This window comes from Thalassophryne amazonica, chromosome 1 (assembly GCF_902500255.1).
Source record: "Thalassophryne amazonica chromosome 1, fThaAma1.1, whole genome shotgun sequence".
NCBI classification, from domain to species: Eukaryota; Metazoa; Chordata; class Actinopteri; order Batrachoidiformes; family Batrachoididae; genus Thalassophryne; species Thalassophryne amazonica.
Genome location: NC_047103.1, coordinates 86,428,964 through 86,451,771, shown reverse-complemented (window position 1 = coordinate 86,451,771; position 22,808 = coordinate 86,428,964). Strand labels below are relative to the sequence as shown.

The following is a 22,808-nucleotide window of genomic DNA, read 5'->3' as shown; positions in this document are numbered from 1 at the left end:
TGCCTGAACACATACTGAAGACATATGCAGGACATACACAACCAACGCGCCGCATATCCCCCGTCATCCGCTGATATCCGAAACCGACGTGTTGGCGCGGCTTGGCGGCGGACCGGGACAGCGTGCAAAACAGATATGACACGTGCCCAGCACGGCCACATCATGGTCGCAAATGGTATGTCGCGCAGGCAGACAGAGTGGGCACGGATGAAGCGAGTGCATCACGGCCGCTGTGCCCCTCATGGGGGTGCCTCCGCGGTCGCCTTCGCTTCTGTTCGAATTGGCGAATTGGAGACTCGGCTCCGCACCGTGGAAAATTCTACAGCTAGCCAGGCCTCTGTAGTCGGTGCGGACCAAGGTAGCTTAGCCGCCGTTAGTTACCCCCTGGCAGATCCCGAGCAGCCGGGAAAGCAGGCTGACTGGGTGACTGTGAGGAGGAAGCGTAGCCCTAAACAGAAGCCCCGTGTACACCGCCAACCCATTCACATCTCTAACCATTTTTCCCCACTCGACGACACACCCGCCGAGGATCAAACTCTGGTTATTGGCGACTCTGTTTTGCGAAATGTGAAGTTAGCAACACCAGCAACCATAGTCAATTGTCTTCCGGGGGCCAGAGCAGGCGACATTGAAGGAAATTTGAAACTGCTGGCTAAGGCTAAGCGTAAATTTGGTAAGATTGTAATTCACGTCGGCAGTAATGACACCCGGTTACGCCAATCGGAGGTCACTAAAATTAACATTAAATCGGTGTGTAACTTTGCAAAAACAATGTCGGACTCTGTAGTTTTCTCTGGGCCCCTCCCCAATCAGACCGGGAGTGACATGTTTAGCCACATGTTCTCCTTGAATTGCTGGCTGTCTGAGTGGTGTCCAAAAAATGAGGTGGGCTTCATAGATAATTGGCAAAGCTTCTGGGGAAAACCTGGTCTTGTTAGGAGAGACGGCATCCATCCCACTTTGGATGGAGCAGCTCTCATTTCTAGAAATCTGGCCAATTTTCTTAAATCCTCCAAACCGTGACTATCCAGGGTTGGGACCAGGAAGCAGAGTTGTAGTCTTACACACCTCTCTGCAGCTTCTCTCCCCCTGCCATCCCCTCATTACCCCATCCCCGTAGAGACGGTGCCTGCTCCCAGACTACCAATAACCAGCAAAAATCTATTTAAGCATAAAAATTCAAAAAGAAAAAATAATATAGCACCTTCAACTGCACCACAGACTAAATCAGTTAAATGTGGTCTATTAAACATTAGGTCTCTCTCTTCTAAGTCCCTGTTGGTAAATGATATAATAATTGATCAACATATTGATTTATTCTACCTTACAGAAACCTGGTTACAGCAGGATGAATATGTTAGTTTAAATGAGTCAACACCCCCGAGTCACACTAACTGTCAGAATGCTCGTAGCACGGGCCGGGGCGGAGGAGTAGCAGCAATCTTCCATTCCAGCTTATTAATTAATCAAAAACCCAGACGGAGCTTTAATTCATTTGAAAGCTTGACTCTTAGTCTTGTCCATCCAAATTGGAAGTCCCAAAAACCAGTTTTATTTGTTATTATCTATCGTCCACCTGGTCGTTACTGTGAGTTTCTCTGTGAATTTTCAGACCTTTTGTCTGACTTAGTGCTTAGCTCAGATAAGATAATTATAGTGGGCGATTTTAACATCCACACAGATGCTGAGAATGACAGCCTCAACACTGCATTTAATCTATTATTAGACTCTATTGGCTTTGCTCAAAAAGTAAATGAGTCCACCCACCACTTTAATCATATCTTAGATCTTGTTCTGATTTATGGTATGGAAATAGAAGACTTAACAGTATTCCCTGAAAACTCCCTTCTGTCTGATCATTTCTTAATAACATTTACATTTACTCTGATGGACTACCCAGCAGTGGGGAAAAAGTTTCATTACACTAGAAGTCTTTCAGAAAGCACTGTAACTAGGTTTAAGGATATGATTCCTTCTTTATGTTCTCTAATGCCATATACCAACACAGTGCAGAGTAGCTACCTAAACTCTGTAAGTGAGATAGAGTATCTCGTCAATAGTTTTACATCCTCATTGAAGACAACTTTGGATGCTGTAGCTCCTCTAAAAAAGAGAGCTTTAAATCAGAAGTGCCTGACTCCGTGGTATAACTCACAAACTCGTAGCTTAAAGCAGATAACCCGTAAGTTGGAGAGGAAATGGCGTCACACTAATTTAGAAGATCTTCACTTAGCCTGGAAAAAGAGTCTGTTGCTCTATAAAAAAGCCCTCCGTAAAGCTAGGACATCTTTCTACTCATCACTAATTGAAGAAAATAAGAACAACCCCAGGTTTCTTTTCAGCACTGTAGCCAGGCTGACAAAGAGTCAGAACTCTATTGAGCTGAGTATTCCATTAACTTTAACTAGTAATGACTTCATGACTTTCTTTGCTAACAAAATTTTAACTATTAGAGAAAAAATTACTCATAACCATCCCAAAGACGTATCGTTATCTTTGGCTGCTTTCAGTGATGCCGGTATTTGGTTAGACTCTTTCTCTCCGATTGTTCTGTCTGAGTTATTTTCATTAGTTACTTCATCCAAACCATCAACATGTTTATTAGACCCCATTCCTACCAGGCTGCTCAAGAAAGCCCTACCATTATTTAATGCTTCGATCTTAAATATGATCAATCTATCTTTGTTAGTTGGCTATGTACCACAGGCTTTTAAGGTGGCAGTAATTAAACCATTACTTAAAAAGCCATCACTTGACCCAGCTATCTTAGCTAATTATAGGCCAATCTCCAACCTTCCTTTTCTCTCAAAAATTCTTGAAAGGGTAGTTGTAAAACAGCTAACTGATCATCTGCAGAGGAATGGTCTATTTGAAGAGTTTTCAGTCAGGTTTTAGAATTCATCATAGTACAGAAACAGCATTAGTGAAGGTTACAAATGATCTTCTTATGGCCTCGGACAGTGGACTCATCTCTGTGCTTGTTCTGTTAGACCTCAGTGCTGCTTTTGATACTGTTGACCATAAAATTTTATTACAGAGATTAGAGCATGCCATAGGTATTAAAGGCACTGCGCTGCGGTGGTTTGAATCATATTTGTCTAATAGATTACAATTTGTTCATGTAAATGGGGAATCTTCTTCACAGACTAAAGTTAATTATGGAGTTCCACAAGGTTCTGTGCTAGGACCAATTTTATTCACTTTATACATGCTTCCCTTAGGCAGTATTATTAGACGGTATTGCTTAAATTTTCATTGTTACGCAGATGATACCCAGCTTTATCTATCCATGAAGCCAGAGGACACACACCAATTAGCTAAACTGCAGGATTGTCTTACAGACATAAAGACATGGATGACCTCTAATTTCCTGCTTTTAAGCTCAGATAAAACTGAAGTTATTGTACTTGGCCCCACAAATCTTAGAAACATGGTGTCTAACCAGATCCTTACTCTGGATGGCATTACCCTGACCTCTAGTAATACTGTGAGAAATCTTGGAGTCATTTTTGATCAGGATATGTCATTCAAAGCGCATATTAAACAAATATGTAGGACTGCTTTTTTGCATTTACGCAATATCTCTAAAATCAGAAAGGTCTTGTCTCAGAGTGATGCTGAAAAACTAATTCATGCATTTATTTCCTCTAGGCTGGACTATTGTAATTCATTATTATCAGGTTGTCCTAAAAGTTCCCTAAAAAGCCTTCAGTTAATTCAAAATGCTGCAGCTAGAGTACTGACGGGGACTAGAAGGAGAGAGCATATCTCACCCATATTGGCCTCTCTTCATTGGCTTCCTGTTAATTCTAGAATAGAATTTAAAATTCTTCTTCTTACTTATAAGGTTTTGAATAATCAGGTCCCATCTTATCTTAGGGACCTCGTAGTACCATATCACCCCAATAGAGCGCTTCGCTCTCAGACTGCAGGCTTACTTGTAGTTCCTAGGGTTTGTAAGAGTAGAATGGGAGGCAGAGCCTTCAGCTTTCAGGCTCCTCTCCTGTGGAACCAGCTCCCAATTCAGATCAGGGAGACAGACACCCTCTCTACTTTTAAGATTAGGCTTAAAACTTTCCTTTTTGCTAAAGTTTATAGTTAGGGCTGGATCAGGTGACCCTGAACCATCCCTTAGTTATGCTGCTATAGACGTAGACTGCTGGGGGGTTCCCATGATGCACTGTTTCTTTCTCTTTTTGCTCTGTATGCACCACTCTGCATTTAATCATTAGTGATCGATCTCTGCTCCCCTCCACAGCATGTCTTTTTCCTGGTTCTCTCCCTCAGCCCAAACCAGTCCCAGCAGAAGACTGCCCCTCCCTGAGCCTGGTTCTGCTGGAGGTTTCTTCCTGTTAAAAGGGAGTTTTTCCTTCCCACTGTAGCCAAGTGCTTGCTCACAGGGGGTCGTTTTGACCGTTGGGGTTTTACAGAATTAATGTATGGCCTTGCCTTACAATATAAAGCGCCTTGGGGCAACTGTTTGTTGTGATTTGGCGCTATATTAAAAAAATTGATTGATTGATTGATTGTTCCCTGTTATATCCGCTTTTCTTCCTCATATATTCGCTGATCCACCCCGGGACATTTGTCATTTCCGCCCACCTTTGTTGCGGACGCTCAGCTTTTGTCTCCTCATTTCATGCGCAAATCCTCCTAAACGCCAGTGGGACAGGGACCTAACACAACAGTCAACATCAGCAGGAGCAGATCCAGGAAATTGTGAAAGTAGGGCGGGGGTTGTGAATGTGTCTTAGTTGTGCTATTTTATTTTTTAATTTTTTAATTTTTTGAACTTTTAGGTGCCTTTCCTGTATTCTGGTGCATATTTCAACACAGAATACAATCACATAGAAAAGACACTTTATAACTTTTTCAAATTAATTTGAAGTTATTGTACCATCTTGAATGTGATGCTATGATGTTATGACAAGTAACAGGAAAATTTTGAACCGTCTTTGGCTAAAAATGGTGAACATCATTGCTATACTTTGCTGAATCATGGTCTGGTACAAAATGTATCTAGCTGAGTCACTTGTTTCTGAATAGAAACTTCAGAAACAGAATTCACCATTTTTTTGGTCCATGAAAAAAGGGGGGGGAGGGCACCCCACCCCACCCCAGATCTGCCCTTGAATAGATTTAATGGTCTGCCAAAGAAGAAGACCAAACTTGTATGTCAGGGAGGGCTGACTATGGAATTGCCCTTAAAGAAAAGGACGTAGCACAGATAGGGTTATAGTGTCTTGCACATATGCATCAATCTGACATACCTGAATGTACAACATACACCAGCTGAGCAGTTTCAGCATTAGCCAAGAGCATTGGCAAAACAATGGACCCCTCCAAGGATTAATATCATTAATGCTTCTTACAGTGGGTTTTAAAGAAATTATATATATATATATATATATATATATATATATATATATATATATATATATATATATATATATATATATATATATATATATATATATACACACGAGGTCTATTAGAAAAGTATCCGACCTTATTATTTTTTTCAAAAACCATATGGATTTGAATCACGTGTGATTACATCAGACATGCTTGAACCCTCGTGGGCATGCAAGAGTTTTTTCACGCCTGTCGGTTACGTCATTCGCCTGTGGGCAGTCTTTGAGTGAGGAGTGGCCCACCCTCTCGTCGATTTTTTCATTGTTTAGGAATGGCTCAGAGACTGCTGCTTTGTTTGATCAAAATTTTTTCAAAACTGTAAGGCACAACTGAGTGGACACCATTCAATAAATTCAGCTGGTTTTCGGTAAAAATTTTAACGGCTGATGAGAGATTTTGGTCTGGTAGTGTCGCTTTAAGGACGGCCCACGCTGCCTGACTGCGATCTGCACTTCAAGGCGGCAGCGTCTCGCCGTTTCAAGTTAAAAACTTCCACATATCAGGCTCTGTTGACCCAGGAAGTCGTCAGAGAACAGAGAACTTTCAGAAGAAGTCGGCATGAGGAGTTTATTCGGACATTCCATTGTTAACGGACATTTTGTAATGAAAGAACGTGCGGGCAGAGTCGCATGTCGGGCCGGACCCGACCGCGGGGGGTCGCGACAGGAAAAACACCTCTGTTGGAAACCTTAACGGGCAAGTTGGAACATGCCCAAGCTGTTAAACAATTTCTCAGTTACTCACTTGTTGAAAGCCATCAAAAGCCGCCTGAATTTTACAAATGGTTTTCAACACGGAGGTGTTTTTCCTGTTGTGGCGCACACAGATTCACACGACTCGGCGAATTTGCGCGCACGTCTTTCATTACAAAATGTCCTTAAACAGTGGAATGTCCGCATAAAGTCCTCATGCCGGCCTCTTCTGAATCTTCTCTGTTCTCTCACGACGTCCTGGGTGAATTAAGCCTTAAATTAGGATGTTTTCAGGTCGAAACAGGCCGACGACGGCGCCTGGAAGCGCTGCGTGACGTCCCGCTGCGTGGGAAGTCCTTACACCGACAGAAACACCCCATAATCTCTCATCAGCCATTAAACTTTTCACCGAAAAGCAGCTTAATTTCTTGAATAGTGTCCACTCGGATATTCCTCACAGGTCCAGAAAAAATTTTGATAAAGCAACGCGCGCTGTCTCGAGCAGCGTGTGAAACAAAGGAATTCAGTCGAGAGGGTGGGACCACATCTCACTCAAGGCCTAAAAAAAAGGTTAAAAAAAAATAAAAGGGTCGGTTTATTATCTAATAGACCTCGTATATATATATATATATATATATATATATATATATATATATAACCATCTCTTTAAGCACTTATGAGCAGAAGCTCAAAGTTTATGTGGTGAAATCTACACCAACATAATCCCCCCCCCCCCCCCAAAAAAAAAAAAACCAAACACACACACACACACACACACACATACACACCATCCTTAACCCTTCATCCTGGGGTGGATGAAATCCGTCCTGAGTACCTTAAGTCTCTGGATGTTGTGGGACTGTCTTGGCTGACACGCCTCTGCAACATCGCGTGGCGATCGGGGACAGTGCCTCTGGATTGGCAGACTGGGGTGGTGGTCCCTCTGTTTAAGAAGGGGGACCGGAGGGTGTGTTCCAACTATAGGGGGATCACACTCCTCAGCCTCCCCGGTAAGGTCTATTCCAGAGTACTAGAGAGGAGAATTCGACCGATGGTCGAACCTCAGATTCAGGGGGAGCAGTGTGGTTTTCGTCCTGGTCACGGCACACTGGACCAGCTCTACACACTTCATTGGGTGCTCAAGGGTTCATGGGAGTTCACCCAACCAGTCCACATGTGTTTTGTGGATCTGGAAAAGGCATTCGACCGTGTCCTTTGGGGCACCCTGTGGGGAGTGCTCCGGGAGTATGGGGTCCGGGGTCCATTGCTAAGGGCTATCCGGTCCCTGTACGACCGCAGCAGGAGTTTGGTTCTCATTGCCGGTAGCAAGGCAAACCTGATTCCAGTGCACGTTGGCCTCTGCCAGTGCTGCCCATTGTCACGGGTTCTGTTCATTATTTTTATGGACAGAATTCGAGGCACAGCCAGGGTGTAGAGGGGGTCTGGTTTGGGAACCACAGAATCTCTTCTCTGCTGTTTGCAGACGATGTGGTTCTGTTGGCTTCATCAAATCAGGACCTTCAGCGTGCACTGGGGCAGTTTGCAGCCGAGTGTGAAGCGTCCAGGATGAGGATCAGCACCTCCAAATCCGAGGCCATGGTGCTCCACCGGAAAAAGGTGCTTTGCCCTCTTCAGGTCGGTGGATTGTCCTTGCCTCAAGTGGAGGAGTTTAAGTATCTCGGGGTCTTGTTCACGAGTGAGGGACGGATGGTGTGTGAGATCGACAGATGGATTGGTGCAGCATCTGCAGTGATGCGGTCGCTGTATTGGAACGTCATGGTGAAGAGAGAGCTGAGTAGGGGGGCAAAGCTCTCAATTTACCGATCGATCTACGTTCCGATCCTCACCTATGGTCATGAGATTTGGCGCATGACCGAAAGAACGACATTGCGAGTACAAGCGGCCGAGATGAGTTTCCTCCGCAGGGTGGCTGGGCACTCCCATAGAGATAGGGTGAGGAGCTCGGTCACTCGGGAGGAGCTCGGAGTCGAGCCGCTGCTCCTCCACATCGAAAGGAGTCAGTTGAGGTGGCTCAGGCGTCTTTTCCGGATGCCCCCTGGACGCCTCGCTGGAGAGGTGTTCCGGGCATGTCCCATTGGGAAGAGGCCCCGGGGAAGACCCAGGACACGCTGGAGGGACTACATCTCTCGGCTGGCTTGGGAAAACCTTGGGGTTCCCCCGGAGGAGCTGGGGGAGGTGTGTGTGGATTGGGAGGTCTGGGCTGCTTTGCTTGAGCTGCTGCCCCTGCGACCCGACTCCGGATAAAGCGGAAGAAAATGGATGGATGGATGGATATATATATATATATATATATATATATATATATATATATATATATATATATATATATATATATATAAGAAAGAGGAGCACGAAGCCTCTGCTCCTCTTTCCATGACGAAAACCCCTGTAACAGTGGAATGTGCCGTTCATTTCCAAACTGCACGCTGTATTTTATCCAGGACGTCATCTGACTAGCACAGGAATTGTGAAAAGACGTGGACATCAGCACTTTTTCGGCACATTGAGACAGACGTGCAGAGGGTGCCGCGGTGCCGCATGGCGCAAAGCAACGTCATGATGAAGCCTCACAGGACATGTTCTGGCATGTCCAGGCACAGCCACAATTTCTTGGATTTCCAAATTTCCATTTCTTCACCGACAGCTGTCTGAACGCCATCTCAAAGCCGTCCTGTGAGACCAAAACGGAGGTGGTTTTGTCTCGCTCCAGTAGCGAATCCATCATGACGCGCGAAGCCTCCGCTCGGCTTTCCATGACAAAAACTCTTGTTAAAAGTGAAATCTGCCGGAAAATGGTTGATCTCCAGCTCTTGTGATAACCAGAGAAATGGCACACAATGGTCACGGATCCAGACAGCCATCTGTTTAGCAATGAAATGGTCGTTCAGCCTGTCGATGGCGGCTTCGGAGCGCGGCGTGCCCCACAGCCACTGGGGGCCGTCCTTAAAGCGACAGTAACACTCCTTATTCTCTACCAAGCCCGTAACATTTTCACCGAAAGCCAGATAAATTTTTCTAATGGTTTCCAGCTGCCAGTCTCTAACAGTTTCTGAAGAAATTCTGATGGAAAAAAAAGCCCAAATCATTCCGCCATTTCCTGGCAATGAAACAGCGACGAGGGGGCTGGACCACTCCTCACCCAAAGCCTGCTCACAGGCGAATGACGCAACCGACAGGCGTGGAAAAACTCACGCATGCGCATGAGGGTTCAAGCTTGTCTGACGCAATCACACGTGATTCAAATCCATATGGTTTTTGAAAAAAATAATGTCGGATACTTTTCTAATAGACCTTATATATATATATATATATATATATATGTACAGTAGTGTTCAGAATAATAGTAGTGCTATGTGACTAAAAACATTAATCAAGGTTTTGAGTATATTTCTTATTGTTACATGGGAAACAAGGTACCAGTAGATTCAGTAGATTCTCACAAATCCAACAAGACCAAGCATTCATGATATGCACACTCTTAAGGCTATGAAATTGGGCTATTAGTAAAAAAAAAGCAAAAAAGGGGGTGTTCACAATAATAGTAGTGTGGCATTCAGTCAGTGAGTTTGTCAGTTTTGTGGAACAAACAGGTGTGAATCAGGTTTCCCCTATTTAAGGATGAAGCCAGCACCTGTTGAACATGGTTTTCTCTTTGAAAGCCTGATGAAAATGGGACATTCAAGACGTTGTTCAGAAGAACTGCGTAGTTTGATTAAAAAGTTGATTGGAGAGGGGAAAACTTATAAGAAGGTGCAAAAAATTATAGGCTGTTCATCTACAATGATCTTCAATGCTTTATAATGGACAAAAAAACAGAGACGCGTAGAAGAAAACGGAAAACAACCATCAAAATGGATAGAAGAATAACCAGAATGGCAAAGGCTCACCCATTGATCAGCTCCAGGATGATCAAAGACACTCTGGTGTTACCTGTAAGTGCTGTGACAGTTAGAAGATGCCTGTGTGAAGCTAATTTATTTGCAAGAATCCCCCGCAAAGTCCCTCTGTTAAATAAAAGACGTGCAGAAGAGGTTACAATTTGCCAAAGAACACATCAACTGGCCTAAAGAGAAATGGAGGAATATTTTGTGGACTGATGAGAGTAAAACTGTTCTTTTTGGGTTCAAGGGCCGCAGACAGTTTGTGAGACGACCCCCAAACTGTGAATTCAAGCCACAGTTCACAGTGAAGACAGTGAAGCATGGTGGTGCAAGCATCATGATATGGGCATGTTTCTTCTACTATGGTGTTGGGCCTATATATCGCATACCAGGTATCATGGATCAGTTTGGATATGTCAAAATACTTGAAGAGGTCATGTTGCCTTATGCTGAAGAGGACATGCCCTTGAAATGGGTGTTTCAACAAGACAATGACCCCAAGCACACTAGTAAATGAGCAAAATCTTGGTTCCAAACCAACAAAATTAATGCCTTGCAGATGTGAAGAAATCATGAAAAACTGTGGTTATACAACTAAATACTAGTTTAGTGATTCACAGGATTGCTAAAAAAGCAGTTTGAACATAATAATTTTGAGTTTGTAGCGTCAACAGCAGATGCTACTATTATTGTGAACACCCCCTTTTCTACTTTTTTTACTAATAGCCCAATTTCATAGCCTTAAGAGTGTGCATATCATGACTGCTTGGTCTTGTTGGATTTGTGAGAATCTACTGAATCTACTGGTACCTTGTTTCCCATGTAACAATAACAAATATACTCAAAACCTGGTTTAATCTTTTTAGTCACATAGCACTACTATTATTCTGAACACTACTGTGTGTGTATATATATATATATATGTGTGTGTGTGTGTGTGTGTGTGTAATTTTGCAGTATTGCTTATAATGCTGGTGGGGATGGATAAACTCACTCAACCAACAAACTACTCACCTAAATTTTTTTGCGCTATATACGAGGTCTGTTAGAAAAGTATCGGACCTTTTTATTTTTTGCAAAAACCATATGGATTTGAATCACGTGTGATTGCATCAGCCAAGCGTGAACCTTCATGCGTGAGTTTTTTTAAGCCTGTCGGTTGTGTCATTCGCCTGTGAGCAGGCTTTGTGTGAGCAGTGGTCCATCCCTTTCGTCTGATTTTTATTGCGAATAAATGTCTGAACGATTTGGAGCTTTGCTGCATCAATTTTTTCCAGAAACTGTGAGAGACTTCCAGCTGACACCATTCGGAAAATTCAGATGGCTTTCAGGGACCATTTTATGGGGATTACACAGATTAAGGAGTGCTCCAGCCAGTTTAAAGACCGCCCACAGCATCTGAGAGCGCGCCGCGCTCCGAGCGCCGATTGACAGGCTGACACCCCGCTGAAACAACCAGATCATTTCCAACGTGAAGGCTTTGTTGATCCGGGATGTCGTCTGACTTCCACAAATAAGGCATAAGGCGTGGACATCAGCACTTTTTCGGCACATTCCACTGTTACAGGAGTTTTTTTCATGGAAAAAGAAGTGGACGGATGCGCCACCGTGCCACTCATGGTGCGGGACAAAACCACCTCCGTGTTGGTCGCACAGGACGGCTTTGAGATGGATTTCAGATGGCTGTCGGTGGCTTTTTAGTCATGTGACTATCCGAGAAATTGTGCATGAGCTGGACATGCCCCAACATGTCCTGTGAGGCTTCATCACGGCGTTGCTTTGTGCCATGCGGCTCCGCCGCGACGCGCGGAATTCCTCCGCTCCTCTTTCCATGACAAAAACTCCTGTAACAGTGGAATATGCCATTCATTTCTAAACTGGATGCTGTGTTTTATTTGGGACATCCTGTGACTAGCACAGAAATTGCGGAAGACGTGGACATCAGCACTTTTTTTGCACATTGAGACAGACGTGGAGGAATTCCGCGCGTCACGGCGGAGCTGCATGGCGCAAAGCAACGCCGTGAGGAAGCCTCACAGGACATGTTGGGGCATGTCCAGCTCATGCACAATTTCTCGGATAGTCACACGACTAAAAAGCCACCGACAGCCATCTGAAATCCATCTCAAAGCCGTCCTGTGAGACCAACACGGAGGTGGTTTTGTCCCGCGCCATGAGCAGCACGGTGGCGCATGCATCCGCTTATTTTTCCATGAAAAAAACTCCTGTAACAGTGGAATGTGCCGAAAAAGTGCTGATGTCCACGCCTTATGCCTTTTTTGTGGAAGTCAGACGACGTCCCGGATCAACAAAGCCTTCACGTTGGAATTGATCTGGTTGTTTCAGCGGGGTGTAAGACTGTCGATCGGCGCTCGGAGTGCGGTGCGCTCTCAGACGCTGTGGGTGGTCTTTAAACCGGCTGGAGCACTCCTTAATCTGTGTAATCCCCATAAAATGGTCCCTGAAAGCCATCTGAATTTTCCGAATGGTGTCCAACTGGAAGTCTCTCACAGTTTCTGGAAAAAATTGATGCAGCAAAGCTCCAAATCGTTCAGACATTTATTCGCAATAAAAATCCGACGAGAGGGGTGAACCACTGCTCACACAAAGCCTGCTCACAGGTGAATGACGCAACCGACAGGCGTGAAAAAAACTCACGCATGTGCATGAAGGTTCAAGCTTGGCTGATGCAATCACACGTGATTCAAATCCATATGGTTTTTGCAAAAAATAAAAAGGTCCGATACTTTTCTTACAGACCTCGTATCCTACACTGTTATCAGTGAATGCTTAAATTGGGTGCTGAGACCCTCAGCAGTAGAATGTGAGATGACCCACCGAATCAACACATGCTCTATGTTTACTTCGAATGAAGTATTGGTTGGAAAATCTGAAGCTGATATCTTCCATTTTTCAGTGCATCATCTCACATTTTCTTTTTGTTTCTCTTTATATCTCCACATATCCCTTCACTTAAATGATAACCCCAACTTTCTTGCTCTTCTTTCTCATCTTAATTGTTTTGTTGGTTCCTCTATGTCTCTCTCTTTACCCTCTCTATTTCTCTGTGTGTGTGTGTGTGTGTGTTTGTGTGTGTATTAATTAGCCAAGCTCAGTTTAAGTTACAGGTCTGCTCCTCCCGCTCCTCTCCTTTCCACCCTGATTTACAGCTCATTTATATTTCACAGCTGCTGAATCATTTAGGTCCTGGATGGTCTCTTGTTGGCTTTTGCCATTTTGGTCTCAGTCAGGAAAACATTTTAGGGTCCGAGCACTTTTTGAATTGGGACTGACACATTTTCTAATGGTAGGTTTTCTTTGAAGTGTGCTCTTGTTTTTTAAAGACTGGTGCTCACAATCATTAAAAAATAAAAACAAATTATTTTAGTTCAGTCAAGGAGTTCGGGTGATTTAAAGACTGTTCACTCAGGAGACAGAAAATTGGAATCAATAAAAATGGGTGAAAATCCATAATCTTCAGAAGAGCAGGTGTGTGGTGACAAGCAGCTGGCCCACATGTGTTTTTGAAATTTTTTTGGAGCTGTCTCACCCCTCCCATTACAGGCACATTAAAACTTTACCAAGCATTTGATACAGTCATGAAAAGCCAGCTGTCCAATTTGTTTTATGCTACTCATGATCTCTGAAGTGTCACTGTTGTTTCCATTTGTCTCGCAGACGTTTGGATTGCACTGAAAGATGAAGCGGCTGTCTTATTGCCTGCCATGACATCGGCTGTGCCGGTATGATTTTCCACATAATGAGCCATGTCTCATTGCCGGCAGTCCCACATAAGGCTGCTGTCACAAACCACAGAAAGATAGTTGAGGCTTAATGGCACCAGCTTTTTGAAACTTTAGCTTTTAGATGATCAGTGTATTTGGGATCAGTCTTCTTTCAAGACAACAGGATTGTTTCCACGGATGTCACTGATGACATGCCCTGCATTAGCTGTAAGGTATTAACACACAGAACTGCATTTTTGAGGTATATAAATAAGTAGATTTCAGACTGTATAATATCAGGTAAAGGTGGCAAAATATTTGATCGTTTCACATTTGCATGTATTACTCCGCGCCCTGACTGGTGTTCTGATGAGATGCCATTTCTATTGAATGTCCTTCCTGTCGTCCGCGCAACTGCGCAAAAGCACACATATGTAATATTTTGGGGATATGGAACTGTCGATTTATGCGACAAGACGTACAGTTCGACAGAACACCGGCTGCGCATGCTGCTAGCTGTTAGCGCTGTTAGCTGAGAGTAAGAGAAAGTCGCGTACCGCCACTGCCGCAGTGGGTGAATTTAAGCTACCATACGAAAGTATTGATGTAGATTCTGATATAGAATTACCGTTTCACATTTGATGGATTTGATGGTTTTTCACATTTGATGGATTACTCTGTGCCCTCACCACTGTTGGAGCGATGCTGCCTCGGCTCAACGGTAAGCCTCGCCAACCGAATTACCTACAGAAAAATAAACTGTGCAAACGATGGAATTGGATTAGAATGGGAACAGCCCCCTTGTTTCTGATGATTTGCAGACATCCATGTTGTTATTCGGTCGCAAATATCCATTTTACAACTCCAGTTTGTGACCTTATAACCAACATGAACATTCACAAATCAGACACAGCAGGGTTATTCCCTAATTGCACAGAACATCAGATGTAGGGAAAGGGCCATCATTCATCTCTAGTTTGTCAACTAGTGCAGATAACATTTTGATTATTGGTGACTTTAACATTCATATAAATAAGCCCTCTGATCCCCTTAGCAAGTCATTTTTGCAAATTGTGGATGCATTGGGATTCCAGCAATGCATTCAGGACCTGACGCACATTAGTGGAAATACCCTGGATTTGGTTCTTGCATGTGGGTTTGCTGTCACAAATATCGACATCTTGCCTCTTGCATCTATGGTCTCAGACCACTCACTTATCAGGTTTACATCTACCCTGCCGCGTTTAATGGAGCAACAACCTTGTGTACTACTGCAGCGTCATATTAAACCCTCAACTATGACCGAACTCGAGGCCAGACTACCTGATATCTTAACTTCATGTTTGGAGAACGCTAAATTAGTAGATATCCTTAAATTCTTAAATTCAGCACTTAAAACTATACTTGATAAGATTGTGCCTCCTCTTTTACAGCCACGTCCTCCCAAGGCACAGTCACCTTGGTTCAGTGGTTACTTGCATGACCTTAGGCAGAAGGCTAGAGGTTTGGAACGGAAATGGCGTAGTTCCAAATTAGAGGTGTTCCGCCTTGTGTGGCTATTTTAGATTATAAACTTGCAGATACTGGGCACAAAGCGGGCCTATTACTCTGATTTGATCAGTAAAAACAATCATAACTCAAAGTTCTTGTTTGACACGGTAGCATTTCTCATTCACGGGCAGCCACCTGTTAAGGTGCATTTACACATAACAACGACAAGTCACGAATGCCACAAAGTATACATTCTTGGCCGCTGATCATGAATGTGATGATTCAGGACATAGGCGTCAGGTGTCCTCAGGAACTGCTGCAACCTGTTACCACGTGTTACGATTAATGGCTCGTGTTGCTGGAGAATTATCAGGAACCACTATGCACGGTCAAGAATAAGTTTCCGCATTTTTGCGTGTTGTTACATGCCATCGTTAGTTCTGTCACGTTGTGAATGAGGCGAACTGTCTCCACACACACCCCCATATTCATCCATCAGCTGCTGAACAATTCAGATCGCTCCAGTTTGCTCCACAGAAGAACCTTGAGACTGCATGTTTAGTTGGACTCTGTGCCACTGAGTGGCGCAGAGAGGAGGAGGAAACAGACAGTCAGATGTGTGGCTCCACGCGGCTCTGGTCCGGCTCGTTTTCCCAAACATCAGGCACATGCAGCAGGAGCGCGCTGAGGAGCAATGGAACAAAACTTTTAGCTGACTTGGCGTCACTGTACTCCTTCAGCATACTGCAGCAGTGAAAATGAATGTGGTGCAGCAGGGTTTAAGTGTGCGCTTGTCAGAGAAGAACATTGTCACGCTTTATTATGGATCACCACTAATCAAGACATATCAACACACTCAGTTGCGACCTCCATGACATGAGGCGAAATGAGGGGTGGTGCGTGACATTCGTGGAAGATTTTTTGAGAGCCTAAAAAATGCTCCACGAAAATCACGAATATCACGCACCAACACACACTATTAAGAAACATCCAGATGCGATAAGTCACGTTAAGAATGTCAGGAATGTGCCAAGAATGACGCAAATATGACATTTGTAATGCATCTTGCCTATGTGTAAACACAACATAAGTCGTTCTCCCTTTTCAGCACAGGACTTCTTGGATTATTTTGAGAAGAAAATAGAAGATATTAGTTTGAGCATATCTCAGCATGCCTTGGCCCAGCCATTAAACCCTGCTGTGGAGGTGGGTGCTACCACTGAGGTGTTACAGAGATTTCCAGAATTTAATAATATTTCATTCGGCATGCTGACGAGACTCGTGGCGTCAACAAAAAGCACAACCTGTTTATTTGATCCTCTTGTGTGGGCCACTGAAGAGGAGGTACTGCTGGCCCACCACCACCAGATGGCGCCCTGCTTGGAGTGCGGGCTCCAAGCACGAGAGGGCATCGGAGCCGCTGGGAGTGACAGCTGTCATTTATCAGCACCAGCTGTCACTCATCACCATCACTATAAAGGCCGGACTGCAACTCCACCTCCTCGCCGAGAAATCAGCTACCACTCGAGGTAACCTTCTCTGCGGTAATTTATTGTATCTAAACATTGTTCTGTGTGCAGCCTTTTTTTCCTGCGGACTTAGTCTGAAGCTGGATTGGCGGATAGTGGGAGTGCGATGTTCTTCGCCTCTAACTCCATCCAGGGAAGAGACTAACAGGAGCTGCACAGGTGAAACTGTGTCTGGAGGTGGAGGTTCTCCCTCCCGGAGGAACTGATCAAGGGACAATTACTGGGTGTGTCTTCACACACCCACCATTAACTGTTTCTGTTTCTGCCAGCAGTACCTGGCATGACAGCTGGAGACGGTGTCCACCTGGGACTCGGGACTTGGCGGCTCCGGTGTTCTTCAGATCCGCTGGCGGTGGAAGCCATGTGGGATACGGCTCTTCTCTGGACAGATGTCTTCTATCCTCGAGCCTGCCCACACGTCACCTTGTATACGATTGACTGTACTCCTCTATTGTTATTGTCTGTATTCCGTTGTGCAATTCACAACATTAAATTGTTACTTTTTGGCTCATCCATTGTCCGTTCATTAACGCCCCCTGTTGTGGGTCCGTGTCACTACACCTTCCCAACAGATCCTATACCAACAAAACTGTTTAAGGACCTGTAGCCCATTCTTGAGCCAGCTGTGCTGGAAATTATCAATCTGTCATTAACCTCTGGATCTGTTCTGAAATGTTTTAAATCTTCAGAAATCAAATCTTGAACCTAGTATATTGAAAAATTACAGGGCAATATCAAATCTATCGTTCTGTTCCAAAATTTTAGAAAAGGTGGGTTCATGGCAGCTCGTAGACCACCTCACTGAGAATGATCTTTTTGAACCTTTGCAGTCTGCTTTTAGGAAATATCACTCCACAGAGACAGCTCTCACTAAAGTAGTGAATGGTCTTCCTACTTTTAAACTCTGATAAGACTGAAATGATGGTTCTTGGTCCAGCGAGACATCGGCATCAATTTGACCAGCTGGTGTCATGCATCCTACGGACAAAGTGAGGAACCTAGGGGTAATTTTTGATTCCATATTGTCCTTTAACCTCCACATCAGGGATGTTACTAAGACTGCTTTTTTCCATCTGCGAAATATACTGAGGATCCGCCCCATCTTGTCTATGGCTGATACTGAGACTCTGATTCATGCTTTTGTTTCTTCGAGATTAGATTATTGTAATGTCCTATTTTCAGGGTTACTGCAGTCCAGCACTAGGGGTCTTCAGCTGGTTCAGAATGCTGCTGCCAGACTTTTGACACAAAGCAGAAGGTTTGAACATATCACATCCATTTTGACATGTTTATATTGGCTCCCCATCTCTGTGAGAGCAGATTTTAAGGTTTTGTTATTAACTTTAAAAGTTGTTCATGGACTGGCTCCATCTTATCTGGCCAATCTGGTGAAACCCTACATGCCAGCCCAGGTTTTGTGGTCGCAGGCTGCGGGACTACTGTGTTAGGGTGAAGAAGTCAAAGAGCTTTTTCTTATTGTGCACCCGGTCTGTGGAACAGTCTTCCTGTGACCATGAGGCAGTCGGACTCCATGGACATTTTTAAGTCAAGACTTAAAACCTATTTTTATTCTCTTTATTATGAATAGCTTTTAATTTTTTATCTGTTTTATTCATTCACTTCTATTTCTAATTATGTATTTGAATTTTTTAAATTTTTATTCATTTCTTTTAAATTTTATATAGAATTGTTCTGTGTGAGGCACCTTGAGATGGCTTTTGTGTGTGATTGGGCGTTTTATAAGATGATTAAATTGAATTGGATGAAAAAAGAGTATTGTCCAAATGTCAGGTTGATAGCTAGTGCATTCATTTATCTGGATTACAGATATCAAATTTCTGTTGGACATGGGCACTGCATTTTGTACTCAATTTGGTCGGCATCCTGGTGTCAGAACATTAAATACGACACAGCCAACGGACCATCTCCAAAGCAAAGCCGAGTGCGCGCATCCCAAGCACTTATGGTGCTCCTGCTTTTGGCTGGAGATATACATCTTAATCCTGGGCCGTTCTCGCCTGTGCACGCGGCTAGCATGGTGGAGCAGGTGAGGCCTGACACCGGTGGAGCAGCACAGACACTGCCCCTACCTACACTGCAGCCGCGCACCCGAGCGCACTGGGCAGATCAGCTGTTGGCGCAGAGCCAGGACCCACAGGAGCTACACGCCGAGGAGCGCGCCGCATCTGCACTACGCCGCGTGGAAACACCAAACTACAGCCAAACGGGAGAGTCATACGACTGGACTGACCCTCACGAGGATGCTGGGACTCTGCTGGCCCCTGACCGCGCGGATGCTGCGCTGGTGAGTGACAGTCACTTTCGTATGGGGAACAGAGAGACAGCACGGTGTGCTAACAACACTGGTGCTGAAAACATGGCTCTAACACGTTCTAAAGACCATCACGCAGTGCAACAACAAAGGAAATATCTATTCTTTGAAACAGTGAATCACGCCAGAGTTCTATGGGAGCCTAAATGCAAACCAAAAGGAATCCTTGGGGGGCAACTAAACATCCGAAGTCTGATCTCCAAGAGAAATCAGATTGCCGCTCTCCTCTTGGATTCCAATTTGGATTACCTCTGTTTAATTGAATCATGGCTTCACAGCAATATTCCAACTAATATGATAGACATTAAGGGATATCAATGCTTCAGAAAGGACAGAGACTCTGGAAAGGGAGGAGGAGTTCTAATTTACATTAAAGATAAATTTAATTGTAAAGTAATTGAACTTAATACTCCTCTTGAATGTCTAGCCCTAAATATAATTTTGTCACCATCAATGAACTTTAATAATGTTGTTCTCTATAACCCACCTTCTCATAATGTCTCCTTTTATGATGAATTAACTCATACAATTAAGCAGCTTGAGGCTTACAAAGAAACAATATGGTATGGGGATTTCAACATTAATTGGACTGAAAAAGCTTGTAAACAAAAACTTAAAACAATCATGACAAAATTGAATTACTACCAAATGATTAAAGGGCCCACCAGGATCACCTGGCAGTCAAAGACCGTAATTGACATGGCATTTACAAACAAACGCATTATAAAAACATATAATTTAATAACGGGTCTATCTGACCATAATTTGACTTTGACTGCTAGGAAGCTGACTAAAAAGAGATTTTGCTACTTTGGTAAATTAAACAACAATGAGAATGACATGAAATCCTTTATCCCCAAATCCAAAATCCCACAGTTTGAAAGGGAACTAAAACATCTCAATTGGGAACATATTTTAGCCTTGGAAGACATTGATGAATGCTGCAATTCAATCACCGCAGCAATCACTCAATTAGTTAATAAATTCACCATTCAAAAAAAGTGCAAAGAAAGGAAAACAATCTCCCATGGCTAAATAATGATATAAGGAAACTCATGAAAAAGAGCGATCTGGCCTTGAAGAAATCACTACAGTCCAAACTCAGCATAGATAATTTTACTTTTAAAAGCTTGAGAAATAAAGTAGTGAAAGAGCTGAGGAAAGCACAAGCTTCCTATTATACAAATCTTATAGGCAATTCTATGGGCAACAATAATTCTCTTTGGAAATATTTGAATAATCTGGCGAATAAAACAACCAAGTCCAAAGGAATTAAAGAATTAATTGTGAATGGCAAAATTATTAATGAAAACGCCATCATGGCCAATGAATTTAATAAGCACTTTGTACTATCAATCGAAGAACTAAAAGATTTTGAGAGAGCCACATTTGAAAGTGAATCACTACAGTCCTCTTCTGAATACTTTTGTCTACAACAAGTGAATGAGAATGAAGTATCAAAGATTATCCAAAAACTGTCCAACTCCAAAGCAAATGATATCTATAATATAAATTCCTGCTTTCTCAAATGTTATAGTAACTTGTTAGTTAAACCTTTGACATACCTTATTCATTTGTCCATTAGAAAATGTAAATTTCCTTTAGGCTGGAAAAAAGCTGTGATTGTCCCAATTTTTAAATCAGGAGTCCAGGACTCTATGCACAACTACAGGCCGATAGCAATTTTACCTGTATTGTCAAAACTTACTGAAAAAGTTGTGGCAGCTCAATTGACTGACCACTTGGAGGCCAACCAGCTCCTCCACTCACAGCAGTTTGGCTTTAGAGCAGGGTATTCAACTGAGATTGCCAACTGCTGCTTCATAGAAAACATTAAAAATTCACTAGACAAGGGTGAGGTGGTAGGAGCTGTGTTTTTGGATCTTAAAAAGGCGTTTGAAACAGTCAATCATAGCCTCCTTTTAGCCAAAATGTCCACATTTAACATTTCCTCGGAGGCGATGCAGTGGTTCACCTCTTTCCTGCAGGATAGGGAGCAGTGTGTGAGAGTGGCCCAGGATAAATCCTCCCTGATAAACATCTCGATGGGAATACCTCAGGGCTCTATACTGGGACCACTGCTTTTTGGTCTCTTTATAAATGACCTTCCACTATCTTGCCCAGGTGTTCGCTGCCAACTTTACGTGGACGATGCAGTTTTTTATGCACCCGCAAAGACACCAGAGCAAGCTGCAGATGTTTTATCTGCATGTATGGCTGAGGTTAGTCAGTGGCTCTTCAAAAATCAATTAGTCCCTAACCTCACTAAAACAGTGTCTATGTGCTTTTCAATCAAAAACAAAAATTAGAACACAATTGTAAAATAGTTTTCCAAAACAGCGAAATACAACAAGTAAATGAAATGAAATATCTAGGATTGGTTCTTGACCCACAACTAAAATTTGATGAACACATAAAGAAAATATCCAAAACAATACAAAGAAATATAAATTGTTTTAGACTTATCAGAAACTTCATTCCAAACCAGGCGGCCCTGCTGTACATGCATGGGATGATATTCTCTCATATTTCCTATTGCATGACAGCATAGGCCCAGGCAGCTCCCTCAGCCACAAAGCGCATTGGTTCACTTTACAATCAAGCAATCAAAATTATGGACAGAAAACCAATCTGTCATCACCACTGTCAAATCCTCCACAAACATAACTTATTGAGTTTTGACAGTTTTAGCAATTTCTGTTTTCTAAAATTATTTTTTAAATGCTACCACAATTTGGCTCCAGAACCACTTAGGGAATTTATGGGGAGACCAAACAGCAGCAGGACAACAAGAGGTAGCTTAAATCATAACTGTACCATCCCCAAGTGCAGAACCTCGTTTGGACAGTCAGCCTTTTCTTAGAAAAGCTGTAAACTCTGGAACTAACTACCCACAGATATTAAGGCTGTCAGCGAGTTGAAAATGTTCACCTTTAAACTTAAATCTTGGCTTAAATCAAACCAAAACTGTACCCACCAGTAAACATATGAAAGTGAATGAATGAGATGAGTGAGATGAGAGTTTGAATTGCACTGTTTTATTTATTATAGATGTTCAAATGTAAATTAAGATGTTTTTTAGGTTGTGTTAGAGTAGAAAAGCCTAACCAGGGACGGGAGTTGTAAATTAGCACTTGTTGCTATACTCTGTATGCATCACATCAGCTGCAAGCTTTGATTTGTAGCTATGTCTGACTGTATTGTCCCTGTCAAATAAACTAATAAATAAATAAATAAATAAATAAATCTGGCCAGAAGGGAGTTCATCAAAATTCTGGTATGATCTTGTGATACCCCTGATGTGCTCTTGTTTTAAGTACCTCACAATGGCTGCCACCCCCTGGAGGCTGAAGTGGGAACTACCAAAATCTGCTTCTCTGTCAGCAGGCCTATGTTGAGATGAGTCATTTGTGATGTGGCACATCTGTTATAGGCAAATAAACCTTTCAGTCTTGTACTCTGTCTGATGTGAGTTGACCATATCTATATCGCAGCACTATATTCTAATCTAGAAATACCTTGAAACTCTTTTATTTGAAATCCAGGTTGTGGAAAAAAATTTGTCTGATTTGCTCAAACATCTAATGAATACATAACAGACAGGAACAAAAGGGATTATAAATGTTTTTCAAGTTGCTAGCTATGTAAAAAAAAAAAAGAAGATGTTAGCAGTCTAAAAGTTATCAGAACTAAATTTATCGGAAGATAAATGGTCTGATGAT

The 22,808-nt window shown here is 43.0% G+C and overlaps 1 protein-coding gene and 1 long non-coding RNA gene across 2 annotated transcripts in view; both read left to right on the top strand.

The window, feature by feature from the left end:
- kcnh2b (potassium voltage-gated channel, subfamily H (eag-related), member 2b) overlaps positions 1-22,808 on the top strand; it is a 1,340,040-nt gene that overhangs the window by 372,777 nt on the left and 944,455 nt on the right. The window lies entirely within an intron of this gene.
- Positions 1-22,808, top strand: part of LOC117512207 — a 35,305-nt gene that overhangs the window by 2,810 nt on the left and 9,687 nt on the right. The window contains exons 2-3 of the long non-coding RNA XR_004561243.1: positions 1,362-1,370; positions 22,158-22,283. This is a non-coding gene — a long non-coding RNA (uncharacterized LOC117512207). The remainder of the gene's footprint in view (positions 1-1,361; positions 1,371-22,157; positions 22,284-22,808) is intronic.